The 24,128-nt window shown below is 48.9% G+C and overlaps 1 protein-coding gene across 6 annotated transcripts in view; it reads right to left on the bottom strand.

Annotated features, from left to right (window-relative positions):
• LOC137421773 (nuclear receptor coactivator 2) overlaps nucleotides 1-24,128 on the bottom strand; it is a 298,535-nt gene that overhangs the window by 152,755 nt on the left and 121,652 nt on the right. For 2 of the 6 annotated variants that reach the window (XM_068108161.2, XM_068108167.2), the window contains exon 1: nucleotides 22,618-22,994. The exons of 2 other annotated variants lie outside the window; for them this stretch is intronic. The gene's annotated coding sequence lies outside the window, so the exon portion shown is untranslated. Of the gene's footprint in view, nucleotides 1-22,617; nucleotides 22,995-24,128 lie in introns of those variants that run through there. 2 more of the 6 variants (XM_068108166.2, XM_068108164.2) reach the window with 2 other exon arrangements.

Raw genomic sequence — 24,128 nt, 5'->3', positions numbered from 1 at the left:
TTTATCGAATTTGATTTGAAATAAAACTGGGAGAGAGAGGAAGACACCACGGGCCTACAAAACAGGACTCAAAGCTATGCGAGTTAATAAAATGGTGGATATTTGTTTATATGAAGCCTCTCCCAGAATGGGTGGAGCTATGGGTGGAGCTACTCTGCAAACCGAGTAAGCCACACCCCGGACAGACACCCAACAGATAGACAGACAGACAGACAGAATCATCTACGGCTATTATAATATAGATATATATATCACTACTTCAGGGAAGTAGGGGGGAGGCGGGGGGCGGGGCGAGGGGAGTGGGGAGGGGAAGGGAGGAGGGGAAGTGGAGCAGTCAGAAGTGGAAGCTCTGACGGAGAATTTATATCTTAAGGGGGAGGAGGGAAGGGGAGGGGGGAAGGAGGGGGAAGGGTGGGGAGGGAGAAGGGGAGAGGAGGGGGAGGAGGGAAAGGGGGGAGGCAAGAGAGGAAGGGGGTTCATATATATGCTGGTGGGTGAATGGGGTGAATGTTGAGGATGGTTGCACTGTTGTTGCATTGTTGAGGAATTTGATATATATATATAGTTACGTTTATGGGGAGGATAGAGATTACTTTAGAATAGATAGAACTGTGTAGGAATAGCATGGACAGTGTGCAAGTAGGAAGCCAATCTCGATGTAAAGGAAGTGATTTGTTAGCTTAAGGCGATGGTTAACAAGCAGAGATGATGGTTAACCCTTGTCCATGTCCATGTTGTTTAGTGGTGTGAATGAACTCAATGCAGTTCTGCATTTTAGCCATGGCAAATGTGGAGACCCTTTCCCAAGAGTAATAAGTAATAAGCAATATTGTTGCACGGAAGAGGTTGGGGGAGAGGGGAGATCCATGGATATATCAAATTAAGACTTCAGCAGGGACCATGTGTCATGTAGGTTTGAGTCCCCATGTAATAAGATATTTGTCCGAAGTAAGTTATGTTGTAAAATGTGCATCAAGGACGCAATGAGTGGAAACTTCTAAGCAGATAAAGTAAGATTGGATTATGCCAAAACTCGTAAAAGGTGAGGCCATATGGGGTACTTGGTCAAAAAGGCAAACAGAAAACGCTATGCACTTTAAGGGAATCACGATGACGACTTCGCCTTCTACCACATCATCCTGCAGTCAGAACTAGGTGCTCACCCATTTCCTTTTGTTGTGTGAATCCGATATTGTGGCACCATTAGCAGGTTAGACCTTAGTTTTTATTGTACCAAAGATTGTGCGTTCCCTCATCCCTACTGTTGTCTGTCAACCACCACATCTGTACCGTTTATCGAGCATCTTGTCTACCCTTTTCCCTGAATATTTTGTAAATAAACCCCCTTTAATTATAAGAGGCACGTTTTCCTTTTCAATTTTCCTGCTTTCCTGCACGAACGATTTTTCCATCTTCCCGCTAGGTTCGGCTTCATTTGGGTGATCCTCAGGGAATAGTAATTGTAATCAGGAATTGAACACAGTGTAATAAATTTAAACATGGTTTTGGGATACACGGAGGCCTTTATAAGACCTCCAGCTCAGAGCGGTCTGTGTTAACGGACACCTCTGATACGACATAATCTTTACTGCGATTACAAATACAACACCAAAGAAGATTGCTTCAGGTACTTTTTGATTCTTCGCCAATGGCAGCGAATCCATGTTAAAATTCCCTGTGCGCACACCAACGCATGTACTTTCATGAGCAAATTTGAATGTTCTGCTTTGATGAAACAGTGAAAAACAAATTCAAACTGAACACTGAAAGGTGGGGAAGATAGCACAACCAGGAACATCTATGGAGGTGAACACCATATGCCAAGACCCAACAGAGAACCACAGTCATGACAACAGATCAGGATCCAATGGAGTCGTGGCAGGAATTGCAGAGATTTTAGGGTGCAACAAGAAGTTGGTTGTGCAAGACCCTTGGCAGTGCAGTAATTCAAACTAAAACCGATATATCAAATAAATTCAAGGTTGCTGTACGTTATCATCGGCCATGGGCTACTATAGCTGGCCGTGCACCAGCCCCCAATGAGGTTACAAATTATATGCACGGACCCCATTTCAAAACACAGCTTTCAGTAACTAATGTACAAAGTATTGCATTGGAAACAAATGTCAAAAAGGGAGAATAAACTGTATCAAACAAATACCAGTACTATACAAGAATGCTGCCATCCTCATGAAAACATCCACATCTGAGTTGGAAAAAAAGAGATGGACAAACAGCTACATATGCAAACCCATGTGTACTACAAATAAACAGATGCCTACCAGTCAGTGTGACCCCTGGCCCTGCTTTCTTTGCTGAGCTCCATTATCTGGGGGTTGTAGTTAGTCACTTTAAGTTGCACACATGCTTTGGAGTGGTCGGTTGTCAAACGACTGCGGGAGGGGCTGAGCACGTTCTTCATGTGTGAGAATATCTGCTCACCGAGGTACGTTGTCCCGAAGACTGACAGCAAAGTCAGTGCAACATTCCGGAGACAGCTGAACTTCTTCGGCACGGATGTCGAGCAGATGAAGATGCAGGTTCCGTGATCTTGCACTGCCGTGGTTTCTAGTCGTTTCTGTAGCTCTGCAAACTTAGTCACCCACAGTGTTGAACTCTTCAGCTCAATTAGCTGCATTTCCATGTCCTGTGTATCCAACAAGTCTATCAGAGATAAATCCAATTCGTGTCCATCAAAGCTGTCTGGCTTGATCAAGAAAGAGAACATGGGTCCATACTTCTGAAAGTCCCCAAATCGTGTTGTGAACGCCGACTCAAGCTCGCTCATGTATTTGCATATTTCAGCGGTGCTGATGCTGTGCTGCGAGGACAGCTCCCTTACGTGTCTGACGTAGCGGAAAGTGGAGGTAGCAACATCGCTTGAAAAGATTGCTAGCTTGCCGACAAAATCGTCCATGTGTCAAACATGTCCAAAGCAGTTTGCCCTGCACCTTGAAGTCTGAGATTGAGCTTGTTGAGGTGTCCCGTAATATCCGTGAGAAACATAAGTTTCACAACCCACTTCTCGTCCTCGAGTTCTGGGTAGTTTTGGCCCTTTTCAGCCAGGAAGGCCTTGATGGCATCAAAGCAGCTGACAAACCGCTCCAAAACTTTTCCGCAGCTTAGCCACCTAACCGCTGAGTGGAGAGGGATATCTTTGTTTGTGCAGTCCATTTCCTTGAGCAGGGACTGGAACTGTCGGTATGTCAGAGCAGATCGCTTAACTTTGAAGTTAATAACATTTACGACCATAGTCATAACCTCATTAAGATCTGAATTTGACATGTTTGCACAGAGGTTTTCTTGGTGTATTATTAGTCTGTGGGCCGAGTAGGGTTTACATGCACCCCCCCCCCCCCCCACAACTTAACTTCCCGGGTATGTCCATGTACCCCCCACCCTAGGGGTTAGGAAAAACCATGTTAACAGAAAAAAAAACTCATTCCCAAGGTACCTCCCACGCATATTTTGATGTTACCCCCCCTGTGTCAGTGATTTCCGAAAATTAGGGGTAGGCAAAATTCAAATGGCCATAACTTTTTACCTAGTCATCCTATGGTTGCATATGACCCCTCAAAATGTTTGTCCTGGGACACTCTTTACAATGATATGTGTTATATGCAAATGAGGTCACTAATGAGGTCACCAGAGGTCAAACTATGAGGGAATGAGTTTTTTTTCTGTTAACATGGTTTTTCCTTACCCCTAGGGTGGGGGGTACATGGACATACCCGGGAAGTTATGTTGTGGGGGGGGTGCATGTAAACCCTACTCAGCCCACGGACTATATGCAGTGCAGTTTCATGATGGGGTGACCAACTTTTTCCTCAATTAATCTGACAGCTCCCCTCTGTTTCCCGACCATGGCGGGGGCGCCATCTGTTGTCACTGCAAAAATCGTATCGTATCGCGTATCGGAAGGCACCAAGCCTGCATCTCCTATTTTATATCTGCGATTATTATACAATTCAGAATAATGATGAGATTAATATTAAAACTCAGAAACCAGTCCGAATAATAATAATGAGTGGAGATGCAGCCTCGGACCATCTGCTGTGAACAACACCACTGTTCTTACAGCACATCCGGTTGCCGCGAATATTGTGTTTGAATGCGCCAGGCCGGCATCTCATGTTGTGCATCTTTGATTATTATTCCAGTAAAATAATTTGGAATTGGAATGGTGACTCTGCTCTGATCCATCTACCTCATCGCCCTGCACCATCACACTGGAATACTGTTATAGTGCAACACGCGCAACAGCCAATGGCTGTTCAAGAGGTGATTTGGCATGCAGCGGAGAGGGCACTGCTTTCGCCAGTGTGCCAATGATTACGCTGCCGTGTGCCAATGGGCACGCGTGCTTAAGGTTGCCGGCCCCTGCCCTAGAGTGTCCTGAAGATGAAATCAAATGTTAACATTGCATAAGTTGGGATGAACTTGTCATTTGGGGCCAATGTATGGGGGTACCCTCAAAACGTGACCAATTTCGCTTCGTGTCGTGATCCGTTGGCACATTTTCATATTTTGGTGAATTATGGGGTCATTTGTAAGTTTGAGACATATGTAATATGAGTTATTGGGGTACATATACACACACCCCTTGTAGATATCCGGCGCATCACATAATGATATGTGTATTTATTTACTTTCCCTTTATTAATTATTAGGTAAGTTTTATTTCAGCACTTCATTCTTCATGTTGGAACATGTTCCAGGATCAAACTGTAAGCCACTGCAGTTGTTCGTCAGCATGAAAGATGGTGATAAAAGACTGGACAAACTGAAAGAAGTACGATCGCTTAGATTGAGCCATCCAGTTGATTCCATACACAGAATGCAACAGGTGTGTGACCTCATTCCTGATACATATAGACTATGATGGATATCATCGTGAATGCTACCAGAGGTTCACCATGAATCTTAAACGCATGAAGGTTCCTGCAGACACGCCTGGAACATCCAGAAGAAGTCGGCGATCATCAACTGAGAGTGCTAACGTTCTCTTCAAGACCGATTGTATTTTCTGTAACTCTGAAGGACGCAAGAAAATCAAAGTGAAAGGCAGCTGGTCAACCGAGGGAGCATCTAAATTTGAGTTTGATGGATGGAGAAGAGTTCTGGAATCAGCTGAGCGGACGAAAAACTGTCGACTCAGAACAGGGGCCATGATTTGTTTGCAAGTGAGGCACAGTACCACAAGAGCTGTCGAGCCAAGTGCATTACGGATCCAAAGCAATGGAGGAGTACTGATGACGAAAAGCGAGCACAAGTGTTACGGATTCGTCACTTCCGTCGTTGTGGTTTTCATCCACTGTAAGCATTTTTAGTTCCATGTACTATTCTTGGTATAGTTTGAGTGAAATGGAAATAACTGTTTTCAAAAGGGAAAAATTAGTGTTTTAAAAGAAAAAACGAAATGGATCGGGAGAAACCAGAAGAGAAGAAGAGTTCTTTCGAAGCTGTCCATGCGCTCACGCTTTCGAAGTTAAGGAATTTTTTCACAATTGAGTTTTTGTCGAAACTGTATCTATCTTTCGGTGTGTGTACTTATAGTGTGTCTTTAGTAAGATTCTCGGTTAATTTTTCATACCTGTATAGATTCTCGGTTAATTTTTCATACCTGTATACAAAATCGTCGGTTAATTCGTGTCGCGTATTCTGAGGCCTAGTAGGCTTCCGTGTCCAACCTTGGAGCTTTATTTTTCTCTCAGCGGTTCGTGGATTGCTCTGCAATTACTTTCTTTCTCTGTTTTTTGTCCCAGTCTTTCACCCCATACTTCCTTGTTTAAAATCTCAACTTTAAAAAAAACAAAAAATTTTTTTTTCCTTCTCTGCTCTTATTCGTTTATTCGTTGTTCTCATTTGTTCGTTCGTTCTTCGACCACGTTGTTAAAAATGTTTAAACTTTCCCCTCAAGAACTGTATTCTGTCGTATATTATAACACCTTTTTCTTCTTCTTCTATAAAAGGATGCTTTCGACTTGCTCACCATAACCTATTCATTCCAAAAAAAAATTCCATCTCTTACAGTTCCTTTTTTCTACATTCCCGAAACTCTCCTGCGCGCCACCCCTCCTTCAGCGTCCTCAAACATGTTTTTGACTCGAAGGTCTCAAGAAACTCATTTTGCAATAAATGTTCGTTTCCCATTAATCGTACTTTTCAAAATCCAATCTCACCCCTCCCCTCCAAATCTTCCCGATCACCCCTTCCCTCCAAAACTTCCCCATCACCCCTCCCCTTCAAATATTCCCCCTTGCCCCTCCCCTCCAAATCTTCCCCATCACCCATCCCTTTCAAATCTTCCCCCTTGCCCCTCCCCTCCAAATCTTCCCCATCACCCCTTCCCTCCAAGACTTCCGCATCACCCCTCCCTTCCAAATCTACCCACTTGCCCCTCCCCTCCAAATCTTCCGCATCACCCATCTCTTTCAAATATTCCTCCTTGCCCCTCCCCTCCAAATCTTCCCCATCACCCATCCCTTTCAAATCTTACCCCTTGCCCCTCCCCTCCAAAACTTCCACATAACCCCTCCCCTCAAAACTCCCCCATCATCCATCCACTCCAAATCTACCGCCTTGCCCCTCCCCTCCAAATCTTCCCCATCACCCATCTCTTTCAAATCTTCCACCTTGCCCCTCCCCTCCAAATCTTCCCCATCACCCATCCCTTTCAAATCTCCCCCCTTGCCCCTTCCCTCCTAAACTCCCCCCACACCCTTCCCCTCCGAGACTCTCCCTCGCTCCGACCCTCCTAGACTCCCCTCTCACCCCTCCTCCTCAAAGCGTCCTCCCCGCTTCTTCCCCCTTCCAACTTTCACCTTCATCTCCCCCAACCTTCTGCCTCGCTCTTCCCCCTCCTCAAATAACACTTCACTGTGCCTCACCCAATCACCATCAAACCCTTTGTCCGCCCCATTCTTCCCTTTCTCCAAGCTATTCTGAAATCTCTGACACACATTCAACAGCTCTCCATACCTCTTCCTCCTCTTGCACATCTTAACCTACCCCTCTCCCCCCTGTTCTGTATCCGATGCTCCCCCTTCCTCTTCATTAACGGTATGGACCTCAAACATCCGGGGCCTTCGCTCAAACTTGACTGATCTCTCCATACAGGTTGCTTCTGACAAACCAGACCTGATCTGCTTAACAGAAACTTCCCTCCTTCATGAGAGAGCAGAGCAGGGGGGGGGGGGGGGGGGGAAGATTGCTATCTTTAAAAAAAAAAAACCTCTTCCTCACACGCCCTCCACCTCACCCCCAGGAATACCTTTGGCTACGGCTTCCCCTTCGCTCCCACCTTTTGTTCATATGTGTGTTGTACCGTCCACCAAACAGAGATGACTCCATCTACATCTCGCTGTCTGATAATATGGACCAACTTCTATCTACCCATCCCAACTCTCTCTCTTCCTCATATGTGGTGATTTCAATTGTCACCATGCCAGTTGGCTGGGTGTGGGTACCTCTCTCACCAGCCATGGCTCTTCAGCAAAGGACTTCTGCGACTCACTGGGACTGACACAATCTGTCAATTTCCCGACCCGGATCTCAGTCAACGGAGCATCTTCTCTTCTGGACTTGGTTATGAGTTATGACTAACTTCCCAGAAAATGTCTGCTGCTCTTCTTCTGCTCCAATCGGCTCATCTGATCATGTGCTTGTTAAAGTGGACATCTCTGTGACCATTCTCAGAGAGCCTCCTCAGCGTCGACGAGTCTGGCTTTTCAATCAGGCCAACTGGCACGGTCTTCAAGCAGCCATCAATCACCTGGACTGGTCTCCCATCTCTACTACCTCTGACATCAACTCATCCTGGGAATTCTTCCAAAGTAAATTGCTCTCTCTCATGCACAGATTTATCCCATCTCGTCTTCAGTTGTCATACCCTTCCTCCCGTCCATGGTAAACGGATTCTTGTGGTGAGGCTGTTGCCCAGAAACAACTTGCTTTCGTCTCCTGGAAAGCAAATCCAACAGAAGGAAATCTCATTTCCTTTCACAAAGCCCGAAACAAGTGTGTGTCCACCCTCAGGAGAGCCAGGAAACAACATCTCTCCGTTCTCAAGACCGAACTCTCTTATCTGTCTCCCTCTTCCAAATCCTGGTGGCATCTGGTCAAATCTGTTTCTGGTGTTTGTTCCCCCTCCATCCCCTCCCTCACCTCAATCGGCTACACGGCTGACTCCGCACGTGAAAAAGCTGAATGCCTCAACTCTGTGTTTGCCTCTAAATCTTGTGTCCCAAACCCATCCCTCTCTGTACCCACCGTACCCAGTCGTACCCAGCTGCTCCTGGACTCTGTGTCCTTTCCTCCTGACAAGGTGGAAAAGTTTCTGTCAACCCTCGACTCTGATTCTGCAACTGGACCTGACGGCATCAGCCCACGGGTCCTAAAATCCTGTTCTTCCGCTCTTTCACTCCCTCTCTCTGTTCTCTTCACCCTCTTTTGCTCAAGGACATCTGCCATGTGCTTGGAAATCAGCCAACATCACTGCTTTGCACAAAAAAGGTGCAAAAACATATCGTAGCAACTACAGACCAATCAGCCTTCTCCCAATTATCAGCAAAGTCATGGAATCCATCATTGCTTCAGATATGAAATCTTTCCTCTTCTCCAATGGCTTGATCTCTGATCATCAATTTGGTTTCAGACCTGGTCACTCCACTCTGGACATCCTGCTTCTGCTTTCTCAACAATGGATGGAGGTCCTCAATGTCAAACAGGAAATTAGAGCCGTCTCCCTTGACATATCAGGTGCCTTCGATACGGTCTGGCACCCCGCTCTGCTCACCAAACTCTCCTCCTTTGGTATCCATGGAAATCTCCACGCATGGCTGGCGGACTTCCTCTCCAGTCGTAGTCAACGTGTGTCCCTGAATGGGTTTCTCTCATCTCCTCTTCCTGTTCAGGCTGGAGTTCCCCAAGTCGGTGTTCTGGGCCCTGTGCTTTTTCTGGTCTTCATCAATGATCTCTCTGACTCTCTTGAAAATCCTCTCTATCTCTTTGCTGATGACTCTACTCTCTGTCGCTCCATTCCTCATCCCTCAGATCGGCAGTCTGCAGCCTCCTCACTCTCTGCAGACCTGGACAAAATCACAGACTGGGCAAACAAGTGGAACATGTCTTTCAATCCTGACAAATCTCACACTCTTACGATGTCTCTCCGAAAAGGACAACTGGACAACCCTCCCATCCACTTTCTGAATAATCCTCTCCAAGAAGTTCTGTCACTCAAGCTTTTGGGTCTCACTCTCTGCCATGATCTTTCCTGGGAAAACCACATTTCAAATCTGGCCTCCAAAGCCAGTCGCCGACTGGGCATCCTCCGTCGTGCGAAATCCTTCCTTGGCACACCTGAGCTCCTCACCACATACAAGGCTTTCATCTGCAGCTCAATGGAATACTGCTCTCCCCTCTGGGCTGGTGCTCCGGCCTCACACCTTGCTCGTCTTCATGCTGTTGAAACCAAAGCGTTCAGAATCATTGGAATCTCCCGCAATGAAGCTAACTCCAAGGGCCTTTCACTCACTCACCGCAGGCAGGTTGGTGGTCTTTCCATCTTCTACCGACTCCTCTCTGGCCTTGCCCCCCCCCCCCCCAGCTCTCTCTGGGCTCTGTCCCCCAAATATTCCTACAGGTCGCACAAGATCTGCCTGCAACCCTCTTATGGTTAAACTGCCAAAATAAAGACTCTGCTCACCTTCACTCGTCTTTTCTCCCGCCTCTGGAACTAACTCCCTCACTCTCTTCAATTCCACTCCACCCTCAAGGTCTTTAAAACAGCTGTTCACCACCATATCGTATCTTCCCCCATCCAAAACCTTGATCTTTTCTACCCCTGCTAATTTCACCCCAAATCCACTTTTTTGAAATACCAACCTCTGTCCTGGAAGTCCTTGGTGTCCTTGTGTTTTATACTTCTCCCACCCCCCCTTCCCACGCCTCCTCCCCCCCACACATCTCCCTGCTCTCAAATGTTATGTGTGCTTCCCCTTCTCTCCCCATCTTGTCTTCCGCTCCCTCTTTTAACATATTTTGTTTGTCTGGTTGATTTGTTTGTGAAATAAATGTTAGCTCTTTCACAAGCCTCGATTCACTATACCAAAAAAAAAAAAAAAAAAAAAAAAAAGCGGAAGCGAGAGCGGCGCAAGTGAGGTCAGGGGGAAAAGCCGAGCGGCTTTGAGGTCTCGAGCAGACGCTGGTGAACGTGGGTCATGAGCGAAGATTGGTTTTCCCGGGAAAGGGATTCCTGTGACAGAGTCGTGATCGCTGTGACAGATAAACCTGCGTGAAGGGTTTTGCGGTTGATTCCGAAGAGAATCATTGTTGGAGAGCAGGTACGCCTCCATTACGGGCCCGCCAACAATTTCGCCTCGCACCAGCCATTTCGCCTCGCTCCAGCCTTTTCACCGCGCCCAGCCGTTAACCTGGTTTGCGTGTATAACGTGGATTTCGATTGGGAATTTGCGGTTCTCCGTTTGGGTGCCGCTGAACGTTCATACCAGCGTCATTGTCTGGTGAAACGAGGGTGTGTAGTCCCAGTCGCCTTTTGGGTGCACCTTTGCCTGACCGAGGTCGGCCCCACACCTTCCCCCCCCGCCCCCCCCCCCCCCCCGGCGGCTTGTCGGCAGCTTTGACTGTCAGCCGCCCGGGATTCTGGTCTCGGTACGACTTTTTTTTCCTTGTGATCACCGGAGCGTGGATCGACGTTGGCCTGGTGCCGGGACAGTGACTTTGGGAATGTTTCCTTTCACTCACGTGGAGCACCGTGAGTTATTGAGTAAGAAACTGATGGTACCATCATCGGAATTATATGGTATTGCGATTGTGCAATTGAAAGTATATTGTACGTGTGCTGCTATTCTTGTGTGACATTAATACAATACTTGGTTGGTATTGATTGGTTGGTGTGGTTTCACCATTGGTCATTGGCACACATAATAACACATCTTTCTGCCGTGACTCTACTTGTGTGACCTTAATACAATACTTCTTTTTGGTAACAATTGGTTGGTGTGGTTTCACCATTGGTCATTGGCACACATAATAACACATCTTTCTGCCGTGACTCCTTTCGGGGCTCGGAGGTACACCGTGACCGGGGTTTGGGGAGAAGCATGTAACACAAGAAAATCTTGAGTTAGCACATAGGACAGCATACTCGGACGTGTGTGAGAAGATCGACAAAGACATTATATGTGACAAAAAAATTGTCAAGCTGAGTGAGCTCACTCAGGAGTACATCTCAAGTCTGGCACATACAGAATTCCCGAATCCAAGCTACCGCAGTGAAAAATTGAGGGCCAAGCTGGAGAAGGATGTCAACTATTGTGGGGAATTATCGTTCTGCAAGCTTGATAACAAGAAGATGTGCCATATATGGTCGCGCTAGAGTGCGCAAGGTCAATGAGCTGTGACATATCCGCATCCAGGAGCTGTGTGCCAAGGATAATCAACAATCCTTCAAAGAATTGATCTGGGAACACTGCCCCCATGTAGAAGAAGTCTCGAGCAGCACATATGGCAGGTGAACTATCAGGTTGGAATCTGGAGGAGGGCTCACATTGCTCAACCAGATATTCCTGACGTAAGAGTTGGCCATGGATGGGAGCTGAAGGATGGCAAGCTGGAACCACTGTGGTACACAGGCGATGTTCTGCCACAGCAGCTCATCGATATCATGGACGAACCACTGGATTCTGACGACGTGGACTCAGACGAGTCGGATGCAGAACTCCAGCTGCCAGACATCCCAGATCCTTTTGGCGGAGAAAGCACGGACAGTGACCAAGAATGACAATGTTCACCAATGAATGTGCCCGTTTATTGTTTTGGTTGTTGGGTGATAATTTGATCATATTGGTAATGACGTAGACTACGGATTTTTATGTTAAGAAAATAGGCCTTTTATGTTTTGAAAAGCGGAAATATATTTTTTTTATGTGAAAAAATCCCGAAATATTTTTTTCCCCCGTTTTATTCATTTTTTATTATTACCAAGTTTTTCAGAAATCAGTCAAAAAAAGAACAAAAAATGGTAAGCTTTTTCCTGCACAACATGAAGCACTCTGGGCTAGTAAACAGGTAAAAAATGACGTTCAGGTACCTTTATTGCAACCGCATTGTTTGATAAGTAGAGGACTAGAAGAAATTGACAAGACCCTTTTAGGAACGGTTAAAGTAGGTGTTTGAAATCATTATCTTGGTAATGTTCTCCTTGGTGAGGCGGTGTCGGCGGTCGGTGAGGACGTTTCTGTAGACGGAGAAGGACCTTTCCACGTCGACGCTGACGATGGGGCAGTACCTCAAGAGGGGGATGTCGGCAAGCTTGACTCCAGCCGGCACACCAACCTCAGATCCGTGCTGATCTCCATCCAGGATCAAAGCCACTGTCCTCAGCACACCAATGTCGGGATTGCGCTGCAGCACCGCCTTGAACTTGGTGAGCAGGATCTCCTTACGGCAGCCTCGGATCTTTTCGAGATCCTCCTTGGCCTGATCAAGGAGCTGGAAGGCCTTGGCCAGCTCCATGCCGGCCTCCTCCAGCTGCTTAAGGATCTTCGGGATAAACGACACGTGGGCATTTAAGAAGACCAAACTGAGCTTGATGTCCGCCTTTCCGAACAGGTCCTTGGCACTCCGGATTGCCATCGCGTCGTCATCGTTCAGCTGGTCCACAATGTCCTTGACGGCCTCGAAGTGCTCGGCGTAAAACACCGCGGCGTCGATCCACGTCCCCCACCGAGTCAGAATGGGCTCCGGGGGGAGAGAAAGATTGGGCTGCTGCTCCTTCCAAAGGACAACACGCGACGGGGCTTTGACGAACACCTTCTTCGTCGTGGCAATCAGGTCGTTGACGTCCTTGAACATTTCTCGGACTGTCTCGCAGACACGGTGGAGCGCGTGGGCAACGCAAGTCACATGCAGCAAGTCCGGGAAGAGTTCCTTCGGGGCATGGCCGGCCTCGATCATATAGGCCGCGGCGTCGCTGACGAGGACCTTGAGGCACTCCGGCTTGAAATCAGGCCAAAGATAGCGCAGCATGTCATTGACTGCGCGCACGATCTCCCCGGAGTTGGTCTTCTCCAGAAACATGCACTGGACGAGGTGGGGACGAAAGTACCCCTCCTTGGACAAGCGTCCCGCGATGACGTTGGCCACATATCGACCTGCCGAATCGGTCGTCTCGTCGACGGACAGCCAGATGGGCTGCTGTCCGAGGTCGGCACGGAACCCCGTCAAGGCCTCGTCGTAGCACTTGTCGAGGTAGTGCTTTCGAATCCAGCTTTCATCGGGGATCTGGAGAGTGATGTGCTTCTCCAGGAACGACCGGAGGGCAGGGTTTTCCAATTTCAACCATGGGATGCCAGCGGCCAGCATGGCCTGGCACAGCTCCTGAGCCACGACGTCGCACTTGTGCCTCTTTCCGCCACCAAAGTCCTCCATGGTGGCTTGCGTGACCGTCCTCTTCTTCTTCAAGGCCAAGTTGCTCTTGTGGCGGTCTCCTCGGACATGTTGGGCCAGCTCAGACTTCTGCTTCGCCCGGAAAGTCTTTTCACAAGCTCGACAGAAAGCCGTGTCACTCGACACGTACTTGAAGGTGGCCCCATCGCCGCCAGCGTTGAATTCCTTCAGCCACTTGTCACGAAGAGCAGCACTCATCTTGATAGGAGACTTGTTCACACTTTGTGTACACTCTCTCACTGTAGTACACCGCCTCACTGCTGTACACGCTGGGGACGCAACGCACGCAAGTGGACGCAACGTTTTGTTTTTGAGATCGATCGCAGTAAAAAAAATTCGATCGCAGTTAAAAATTTCGAAAAATTCCCGAATTTTTTTTTGCGTTGCCAGACATTTTCGACCAAAAAGGGCATTTTATTTTATTTTTCCGAAAAAGGGCGAAATTTTTTTTTTCTCTGAAAATAGCAAAATACTTTTTTTGCGCGCAAAAAAGCCGTTTTATGTGAAAAAAATTTTTCCCTTTTTTCACATAAAAATCCGATGTGCAGTAATGAGATTACATTCGGCCAGCTTAACCCTTTATATGCCCGTTGTACAATTTGGCATGCACTTTTTTCTAAACCTTTTTTTTTCCAAGTTGAGAATGTAAATTCTTATATCATTTTCGGATTTTTTTTATAGCAAACACTAATATTTTTGATGAAATGATGGTACCAAAAAGACGATTATAAGAATGTAAGGACTTTTAAAATGTTGTATTTGAAAGCATCAAATTTAGTTATGTTTATGATCATGGTACATGAGAGATTCTTATAGCATAGAATTGGTACATGAGTTATTGATGTATTGAATCATAGGAACGTATTGTCCTTGCTTTGCCATGTTTGCGCTATTAACGAGTGCCAAGTTTTAAATTGTCATAACTTTGTCAGTTTATGTCCTAGAATGATAGTTGTGGTATTGAATGGTAGCGCTTGGGTCACAGTGTAGTTTACAATATGATTTGAACGAATAAAGTCCCACAGATATACCTAAAACAAACTTAATGTAGAAATTTGATTATTTTTGTGACGCGCCGGATATCTATAAGGGGTGTGTGAAAATGTACCCCAATAACTCATATTACATATGTCTGAAACTTACTTATGAGGGTTTGAAACGAACTGACACAAGCTCAGCTTTCATTTGGTACCTTATATGTATGTGTAGCTGCTATAATGACCCCATAATTCACCAAAATATGAAAATGTGCCAACGGATCACGACGCGAAGCGAAATCGGTCACGTTTTGAGGGTACCCCCATACATTGGCCCCAAATGACAAGTTCATCCCAACTTATGCAATGTTAAATTGCATAAGTTGGGATGAACTTGTGGGATGAAAATGGAAACCACCATTGACGGCAGGCCCCCGGAAACCACCATTGCCGGCAGGACCCCGGAAACCACCTTTGCCGGCAGGCCCCGGGAAACCACCTTTGCCGGCAGGCCCCGGGAAACCACCGTTGCCGGCAGGCCCAGGGAAACCACCGTTGCCGGCAGGCCCCGTGAAACCACCGTTGCCGACAGGCCCCGGGGAAACCACCGTTGCCGGCAGGTCCCGGGAAACCACCGTTACCGGCAGGCCCCGGGAAACCACCGTTGCCGGCAGGCCCCGGGAAACCACCGTTGCCGGCAGGCCCTGGGAAACCACCGTTGCCGGAAGGCCCGGGGAAACCACCGTTGCCGGCAGGCCCCGGGAAACCACCGCTGCCGGCAGGCCCCGGGAAATCACCATCGCCGGCGGGCCCCAGGAAACCACCGTCGCCGGCAGGCCCCGGCAAACCACCGTCGACGGAAGGCCCCAGGAAACCACCACCCGGGGGCCCAGTGCAGTTGCTCGCACACGTGTTGTCGGACACCCAACATCCCCACCGGTGGATCTCACGCAACCGCTGCCAGCTGGTGCCCGCAACCACCATAAAGGGACTCCCCTCCACCCCACCCTCGCGACCAGGTGCTACCGCCGCTGGAGGGCACCCGCGACCGGGCATTACCACAGCTGGAGGGCACACGTGTCCGGGCATTACCACCACTGGAGGGCACCCGTGACCTGGCATTACCACCGCTGGAGGGCACCCGTGACCATGCATTACCACCGCTGGAGGGCACACGCGACCGGGCGTTAACACCGCTGGAGGGCACACGTGACCAGGCGTTACCATGGCTGGAGGGCACCCACGACCGGGCGTTACCACGGCTGGAGGGCACCCGCGACCGGGCGTTACAACGGCTGGAAGGCACCCGCGACCGTGCGTTACCATGGCTGGAGGGCACCCGTGACCGGACGTTACCACAGCTGGAGGGCACCCGCGACTTGGCGTTACCATGGCTGGAGGGCACCCGAGACCGGGCGTTACCACGGCTGGAGGACACCCGAGACCGGGCGTTACCATCGCTGGAGGGCACCCGCAACCTGGCGATACCACGGCTGGAGGGCACCGGCGACCTGGCGTCACCACGGCTGGAGGGCACCCGCGACGGGGGGTTAACACCGCTGGAGGGCACCCGTGACCGGGCGTCACCACCGCTGGAGGGCACCCGCGACCATGCTTTACCACCGCTGGAGGGCACCCATGACCATGCCTTACCACCGCTGGAGGGCACCAGTGACCGGGCATTACCACCGCTGGACGGCACCCGCGACCGGGCATTACCACCGCTGAAGGGCACACGCGACCGGGCATTACCACCGCTGAATGGCACCCGCGACCAGGCATAACCACCGCTGGAGGGCACCTGCAACTGGGTGTGACCACCGCTGGAGGGCACATGCGACCGGGTGTTAACACCGCTGGAGGGCACACGCGACAGGGTGTTAACCCCGCTGGAGGTGTTACTGAGTTGTCACTTCCGTCGTTGTGGTTTTCATCCACTGTAAGCATTTTTGGTTCCATGTACTATTATTGTTATCGTTCAAGTGAAATGGAGATAACCGTTTTCAAAAGGTAAAAAATTAGTGTTTTAAAAAGAAACCGGAAACCGGATCGGGGGAAACCGGAAGAAGAAGAGGAGGGAAAAAAAGGCGGAGCAAGTGAGGTCGGAAGAAAAGCCGAGCTGCTTTGAGGTCTCGAGGAGACGCTGGCGAACGGGGGTCACGAGCGAACTTTGGGTTTCCAGGGAAAGGGATTCCTGTGACGGTGGTTATCGCTGTGACAGATAAACCTGCGTGTCGGGTTTTGCGGTCGATTCCGAAGAGAATCGTTGGAGAGCAGGTACACCTCCAGTACGGGCCCGCCCGCCATTTCGCCTCGCTCCCGCCATTTCGCATCGCTCCAGCCTTTTCACCTCGCTCCAGCCATTTCACCGCACCCAGCCGTTAGCCAGGTTTGCGAGTGTAACGTGGATTTCGATTGGGAATTTGTGGTTCTCCGTTTGGGAGCCGCTGAACGTTCATACCCGAAGGTGTGATTTCCCAGTCGCCTTTTGGGTGCATCTTTGCGCCTCTTTGGCAGCGTTGACTGTCAGCCGACTTGGATTCTGGTCTCGATTCTTCGACAATTCGATTCTCGAATTTGATTCTCGAATTTGATTCTCGATTCGGACTTGGATCCGTATTTGTTGACCATCATGTGCGCTTCCACGAGGTTCCCAGAAGCAGTGCCTCTTAGAAAAATTACTGTGGCAGTTATTGCGAAGGCCTTGATTAAATTTTTCACTTTGGTTGGCCTCCCTAAGGTCATCCAGTCTGATCAGGGTTCCAATTTCATGTCAACGCTTTTTCAGCAAGTGGTACACCTGTTGGGAGTGGAGCAAGTAAGATCAAGTACTTACCATCCCGAGAGCCAAGGGGCCTTGGAAAGGTTTCACCAGACATTGAAGAAGATGATCAGAACGTATTGTTTTGAATGTGACAAGGATTGGGATGAGGGAATACCCTTATTGTTGTTTGCTACGAGGGAATCTGTTCAGGAGTCATTGGGGTTCAGTCCTTTTGAACTTGTGTTTGGACACGCAATGCGAGGACCATTGAAATTGGTGAAAGAACAGTGGCTACAGGAGGAGTCGCAGTCGACAGTGGTAGAGTATGTGTCAACGGTTAGGCACAGATTGGCAAAGGCTTGTGAAGTTGCGAGAGAAAACTTGAGTGACACAGGATAAAATGAAAGTGAGGCATGACAAGAAATCTCAGATAAGAAATTTCAGTCCTGAGGACCGAGTGTTAGTGTTGCTTCCTGTTCCAGGTCAGCCACTGCAGGCGAGATATTTTGGTCCCTATGCAATCGAAAGGAAGGTTAATGAAACAGCTTACGTGGTGACAACTCCCGACCGACGAAAAAAGCGGCAGCTGTGTCATGTCAACCGACTGAAGAAATATTATGAGAGGAAGCCTGTGGAAAAAATGGTTCCTGTCTCACCTGTAGTCGGGGTGCAAAAGAATCCAGAGGTTGAGGCCGGTGTGAAGTTTGATAACATTGATGACCAGGCTTGTCCCAGATTGACGAACACTGAAGTGTTGAGTCATTTAGATGAGAAATTAGGTCATTTGACGAGGGAACAACAAGGACAACTATCCAGCCTAATTTTTGAGTTTGCACATTTGTTCACAGATGTACCTGGTCGTACTGACTTGGTATATCATGATATTGAGGTGGGGGAAGCCACTCCTGTGAAGCCACACCCCTATCGGATGAACCCTGTGAAGATGGAGTATCTTCGGAAGGAAGTTCAGTATCTGTTGGAGAATGACATAATCGAACCAAGCAGCAGTGAATTGAGCTCACCATGTGTGTTGGTTCCAAAACCCGATGGCAGTTTTCGCTGTTGTACGGGTTTAAAACGGGGTTAATGCAGTGACCAAGACCGACTCATGTCCCATCCCGAGGATTGATGACTGCATTGATAGAATAGGCCCAACTAAATTTGTAACTAAATTTGACTTGCTGAAAGGATATTGGCAGATTCCTCTTACTGATAGAGCCAAGGAAATCACGGCTTTTGTCACACCAAATGGGTTGTATCAGTATAAGGTTCTTCCCTTTGGATTGAAAAACGGGCCTGCTACATTTAAACGGCTGATTAATAAGCTTATTGCAGACCTTGAGGGGGTGGAGGCTTATCTGGATGATATCATCATCCACACCATGACCATGGAAGATTGGAAGATCATCTTAAACAAATTCATGCATTTTTCAAGAAACTGACCAAGGCAGGGTTGACCATCAACTTATCTAAGAGCGAGTTTGTAAAAGCACAGGTGGTGTTCCTAGGCCATGTAGTAGGTCAGGTGCAACCGGTGACAGCCAAGATAGAAGCCATTGATCGCTTCCAAGTTCCAAAAGGGAAGGAGGAGCTTATGAGATTCTTGGGTATGGCTGGTTGGTACCGGCGGTTCTGCAGGAATTTTTCTGATGTGGTAGCCACTTTAACGAATTTGCTGAGGAAAGAGACCAAGTTTGTGTTTGGGATGACAAATGTCAGGCTGCTTCTGCCCACGTCAAAGCAATATTAATGAGCTCGCCTGTCCTAGCAGCCCCGGATTTTCAAGAACCATTCAAGTTGGCCATTGATGCAAGTGATGTGGGGGCTGGGGCAGTTCTATTACAGGAAGATGGTGATGGCGTGGATCACCAGGTGTGCTACAATTCGAAAAAAAGTTTAACAAACATCAGGAAAATTATTCCACTGTGGAAAAAGAGACCCTTGCTCTCCTGCTAGTGCTAACGCATTATGAGGTGTATCTGGGAACTACTACCTTTCCTATAAAAGTCTTCACTGATCACAACCCCTTAACCTTCATTCAAAAAATGAAAAATAAAAATCAGAGGTTGATGAGATGGAGTTTGGCTTTGCAGGAGTTCAATTTGGAAATTGAGCATGAAAAGGGCAGGGACAATGTCGTTGTTGATGCTTTATCCAGAGTAATCCAACTTTGAAAATTCCTGTAGGTTGTTTGGAAGTTTTGTTGCTTTCTTCTGGGGAATATTAATTATTGTTGCTCACGCGAATTGATCATTTGGTTTACTTTTGTTTGTTAAAAAGGGTTTTTGCATGAAAAGAAAGTTTTCACTATTTTCCAACTTTCTTTCTTGAGGGTGGGGAGTGTTACGGATTCGTCACTTCCGTCATCGTGGTTTTCATCCACTGCAAGGATTTTTGGTTCCATGTACTACAATTGTTATCGTTTAAGTGAAATGGAGATAACCGTTTTCAAAAGGTAAAAAATTAGTGTTTTAAAAGAAACCGGAAACCGGATCGGGGGAAACCGGTAGAAGAAGAGGAGGAATAACAAAGAAAGGCGGAGCAAGTGAGGTCAGAAGAAAAGCCGAGCTGCTTTGAGGTCTCGAGGAGACGCTGGTGAACGGGGGTCACGAGCGAACTTTGGGTTTCCTGGGAAAGGGATTCCTGTGACAGAGTGGTTATCGCTGTGACAGATAAACCTGCGTGTCGGGTTTTGCGGACTTGGATTCTGGTCTCGATTCGACATTTTTCTTGCGATCACCGGAGCGTGGATCGACTTTGGCTTGGTGCCGGGACAGTGACTTTGGGAATGTTCTTTTCACTCACTTGGAGCACAGTGAGTTATTGAATAAGAAACTGATGGTACCATCATAGGAATTACATGGTATTTTTGTGGTGCAATTGAAACATATTGTACTTTTGCTGTTATACTTGTGTGACCTTAATACAATACTTCTTTTTGGTAACAATTGGTTGGTGTGGTTTCACCATTGGTCATTGACACACATTATAACACATCTTTCGGCCGTGACTCCTTTCGGGGCTCAGAGGTACACCGTGACTAGGGTTTGGGGAGGAGCACGTAACAGAGGGCACACGTGACCGGGCGTTAACACCGCTGGAGGGCACACGCGACCGGGCGTTACCCCTGCTGGAGGGCACACGCGACAGGGCGTTACCCCCGCTGGAGGGCACACGCGACCGGGCGTTACCCCCGCTGGAAGGCGCATGTGACCAGGCATTACCCCCACTGGAGGGCACACGCGACCAGGCATTACCCCCACTGGAGGGCACACGCGACCAGGCGTTACCCCCGCTGGAGGGGACACGCGACCGGGCGTTACCCCCACGGGAGGGCACCGGCTACCGGGCGTTACCACCGCTGGAGGGCACCCGCGACCAGGCGTTACCACCGCTGGAGGGCACCCGCGACCGGGCGTTACCACCGCTGGAGGGCACCCACGACCGGGCGTTACCACCGCTGGAGGGCACCCGCGACCGGGCGTTACCACCGCTGGAGTGCACCCGCGACCGGGCGTTACCACTGCTGGAGGGCACCCGCGACCGGGCGTTACCACCGCTGGAGGGCACCCGTGACCGGGCGTTACCACCGCTGGAGGGCACCCACGACCTGGCGTTACCACCGCTGGAGGGCACCCGTGACCGGGCGTTACCACCGCTGGAGGGCACCCGTGACCGGGCGTTACCACAGCTGGAGGGCACCCGCGACCGGGCGTTACCATGGCTGGAGGGCACCCTCGACCGGGCGTTACCGCCACTGTCGGCCACCTGTGACTGGGAGCTTCTGCCTCTAGCATGTTCACCAGCGTGGCCCTCACACAATGTCCGCTAGCAGACCCACTGTGTTTGCATGCCCATAGTGTGAGGGACCCCGTCCTGTGACTGCCACTGTCTAGCTACCACAATCGCCGCCGGTGATTCCCGAGGAGCCGCCGACAATCACACGCACACTGACACGACTGGTGATCCTCCTCAAGCACACCTGGTGACAGGTTCACCACAAGTGCCACCTCCATAGGCAGGTTACCACAACCATTCATGAGCAGCAGTAACAATTGCAGCAGCAGCGGCAGCAAGAGTAGTAGCAGCAGTAGAAGCAGCAGCAGCAACAGTAAAAGCTGCAGCAACATTCAAAGCAGCTGCAACAGTAGAAACAGCAACAGTAAAAGCAGCAACAGTAAACAAAGCAACAGTAAAAGCAGCAACAGTAAACGAAGCAACAGTAAAAGCAGCAACAGTAAAAGCAGCAACAGTAAAAGCAGCAACAGTAAAAGTAGCAACAGTAAAAGCAGCAACAGTAAAAGCAGCAACAGCAAAAGCAGCAACAGCAAAAGCAGCAACAGTAAAAGCAGCAACAGTAAAAGCAGCAACAGTAAAAGCAGCAACAGTAAAAGCAGCAACAGTAAAAGCAGCAACAGTAAAAGCAGCAACAGTAAAAGCAGCAACAGTAAAAGCAGCAACAGTAAAAGCAGCAACAGTAAAAGCAGCAACAGTAAAAGCAGCAACAGTAAAAGCAGCAACAGTAAAAGCAGCAACAGTAAAAGCAGCAACAGTAAAAGCAGCAACAGTAAAAGCAGCAACAGTAAAAGCAGCAACAGTAAAAGCAGCAACAGTAAAAGCAGCAACAGTAAAAGCAGCAACAGTAAAAGCAGCAACAGTAAAAGCAGCAACAGTAAAAGCAGCAACAGTAAAAGCAGCAACAGTAAAAGCAGCAACAGTAAAAGCAGCAACAGTAAAAGCAACAGTAAAAGCAGCAACAGTAAAAGAAGCAACAGTAAAAGAAGCAACAGTAAAAGCAACCACAGTAGCAACATCTTCATACAACTACCAGACCAGCAGCAGTCACACAAAACTACCACCTCTATAAACAAGCAGCAACAGCAACAGCAGCACGCAGTCAACCCCACAACCATCAGTAGCAGCACCAACGCACGGCCACCACAACAAAATAGTAACAGCTGCAGCAACCAAACGTAGCAGCAAGAACCACCACCACCACTACTAACACCATCGGCGTTACGCAACTGCCATCACGAGGGGTATCTTCACGCAACCACCATTCCGATCAGAAGCAACAGCTTCACGCAACCACCGCACCAGCAGCTTTACGGGCGATCAGAGCGCGATGAACACAAGACAGGAGTGAAATGTCGTACATTGTGAGTAACACTTGAACACACGGACACGGACCGGGCTTCCTGACAAAAATAAAACACAGAAAGGTGGATCCGTAGGGCGATGCACGCCGAGTGATCTATCTATCTATCGGTCCGGTCATCGGAGAAACACGGAGGAGGAAAAATATATATATACCGACGCACAGCAAAGCGACCCAGCACGGGATAACACAGTACACACTCACACACAGTGTACACACTCACTGTGACGGGTGTGCGGTTCTCTTACCGTGCACTGCGCAGCGAAGCCTCCGCCTGGCCTCTTTCCAAGGCTTTTCTGGTCCGGGAAGAGACAGAGACACAGAGAGACGAGGTACAGGGGGATGGGTAGGGGGTGGAAGAAGAGAGGGAGATGGCAGAGTTAAAAAAAAAAAGAGTGAGAAGAGGAAGAATACAAGGTGGAAGCCGAGGGAGACAAGTGGGAGGTTTTCAAATCGTACGAATGAACAACCCCCGACGAACTCTGAACTTTCAGTAACGTTCCCGCCTCATTTCCATAATTGCCTATTCCCCATCATTCAATTTCCCCTTTCCAAAACGACAGCTTTCTCTTCCAACCAGCAACTACGACACACGACCGCATGCACTTATTCTTCTTCTTCCTTTGCCCTCCCTCTCTGTCCCCGCCTATCTCCCGAGTCCTCTCTAATCGGCTCCGCCCCCAATGCCTTCTTCCTATCTTGTCTCCGCCTCTTCACCTCCGTGTTCCCGCCCCTCTCGTCTCCAATCGCTTCCCACCCCTCGGCTCCTCCTGCCCTTTGCTGCCTTGTGGGTATTTCTCGATCCTCTCTCCAAAATCCAAATCCACTTTACTCCTTACGGGTAGCGTAGCGGTGCCTGTAGCGTTTTTATTTCCTTCTACATTTCACCCACGTGTTTTCCCTTACATTCTTGTTTCCGTACGTGGCACGTATACGTCCATTTAACCCCTTGTAGCGAGCAGCGTGTCCTACAATGTCCACGAGCCCGTGGTGCACAGTGTAAGCCGGCGCCGTTTCCTATATTCGTGAAGTTAAAAATAAGAACCAGAAAGGGAAGGGATTATGAGGACAAGACCACTGAGTGAGGATGGAAGCTGAAGCGAAACGAGAAGAATGGAAGCTGTGGGCGGAGTCTAAAGAGGAAAGGAGGAGTTAGATTAGATGCAGGAAAACGATGGTGGATGGTGTGAAGTAGGAAGAAGAGAAGGGAAAAAGAGTGACGGGAGAAGTAGCAGCAACGACGTCAGGAGAAGTCGCCATGGTGTGAGCCAGGACGACGCGATCCCGCGTTAAAAGCCTTTCACACGGTGGCAAAATCGCCAAGGACTCGTAAATACGTCCCGTGATTTATTAACAGCAATTAGAGCGGCACAATGCACGAACACCGATCGTGCCAATTTGCCCAGTCCACTTGGCGCCGCCGCACAACCAAAGCGAAGAACCCATTATTATTTTTTTCCGTGCAAGCTTCTTGCGCACCAGAGCTTATACACCACCCCTTTAACGCCACGCCTCCTTTTCCTCCTCCTGTCGGTTTGAGTCGACACGCTCCGCCCTCTCCTCCCCACAACTCTATCGATAGCCACTGAGCATCGGGCATCGTGACCGCGCGGACCAATCAGCGAAGCGCCCTATCCATCTTGTCAACAGTCACCTCTCGCTGACCTTCAGCAGCGAACTTTCAACTCCAGATTCCTCGCTGCTGCCTTTCTTGGAAGATCTGCTATGATGTCGGTCAACCTGTCGTGAAAGATTCCCG

Source organism: Myxine glutinosa, chromosome 2, assembly GCF_964187855.1.
Source record: "Myxine glutinosa chromosome 2, kmMyxGlut1.1, whole genome shotgun sequence".
In the NCBI taxonomy this organism is placed as follows: Eukaryota; Metazoa; Chordata; class Myxini; order Myxiniformes; family Myxinidae; genus Myxine; species Myxine glutinosa.
This window is presented reverse-complemented; position numbering and strand designations above follow the sequence as displayed.